Here is a 990-nt window from a genome sequence, read left to right as displayed (position 1 = left end):
ATATATATATATATATATAAAGCAGACAAGTTCATGATCACCAGACAGAAGATAAACCGTTTTTACTTAAAATTTTTATAAATTATTTACTGATATTTGATAAGATGAAATTCATCGAAACCGGAAATATTTTCCTTATATTATTTTATATAATTAAAAAAATTATTCTTGTTAAATTCCCTCTTAGATTGAAATGACTTAGACTTACTTCTGTGCCATTTCTACCGCTATCTTATACCCCCTCACACACACATATAAATTTATATAAATAAGGATAAGATCATTATTTTAAATACCGATCATATCAAGTGATTAGCATGGGAATAAAAAAACTCATGGGTAATAATTATTATTAAAATTATAATTAAGGGTACCTTAGAAATACCATCATGCTAGATATAGCAGCCAAAACTTGACTCTAAAACCACATCAAATATTCATACAGCACTAGGAGAGAAGACAAAGAGACAAAATAAACTAGCAAATAATTATTGGTGAAGGTGTGGGTGTGTGGTAAGAAACTTGCTTCCAAAGCACATGATCCTCGGTTCAGTCCCACTGTATGGTAACTTGGCATGTGTCTTCTGCTATAGTCTCACACCAACCAAAGCCTTGTGAGTGGATTTAGTAGACAGAAGCTGAAAGAAATCCATCTTATTCATATGTATATATGTAAGTGTATGTGTGTGCTTTTGTATCTGTGTTTCTCCCTCATCACTGCTTGACAACTGGTGTTGGTTTATTTACATCTCCATGACTTACTGGTTTGACAAGAAGAGACCGATAGAATAAGTACCAGGCTTATCAAAATAAAATTTTAAAAAGCACTGGGGTCGATTCATTCGGCAAAGTATTCTTCAAGGCAATGTCTCATATTTTTGCTTGCTTACTCAATTGTATCGATCAATCTATCTTTCTGTGAATATATATATATAATACACACACACACATACATGTATGTATGTGTGCATGCATATATATATATATATA

At 31.5% G+C, this 990-nt stretch overlaps 1 protein-coding gene across 1 annotated transcript in view; it reads left to right on the top strand.

The window, feature by feature from the left end:
- LOC106870659 (inactive pancreatic lipase-related protein 1) overlaps positions 1 to 990 on the top strand; it is a 98,974-nt gene that overhangs the window by 40,733 nt on the left and 57,251 nt on the right. The window lies entirely within an intron of this gene.

This window comes from Octopus bimaculoides, chromosome 8, assembly GCF_001194135.2.
Source record: "Octopus bimaculoides isolate UCB-OBI-ISO-001 chromosome 8, ASM119413v2, whole genome shotgun sequence".
NCBI classification, from domain to species: Eukaryota; Metazoa; Mollusca; class Cephalopoda; order Octopoda; family Octopodidae; genus Octopus; species Octopus bimaculoides.
The sequence above is the reverse complement of the archived record's forward strand: the minus strand, read 5'-3'. Positions and strand labels throughout refer to the sequence as shown.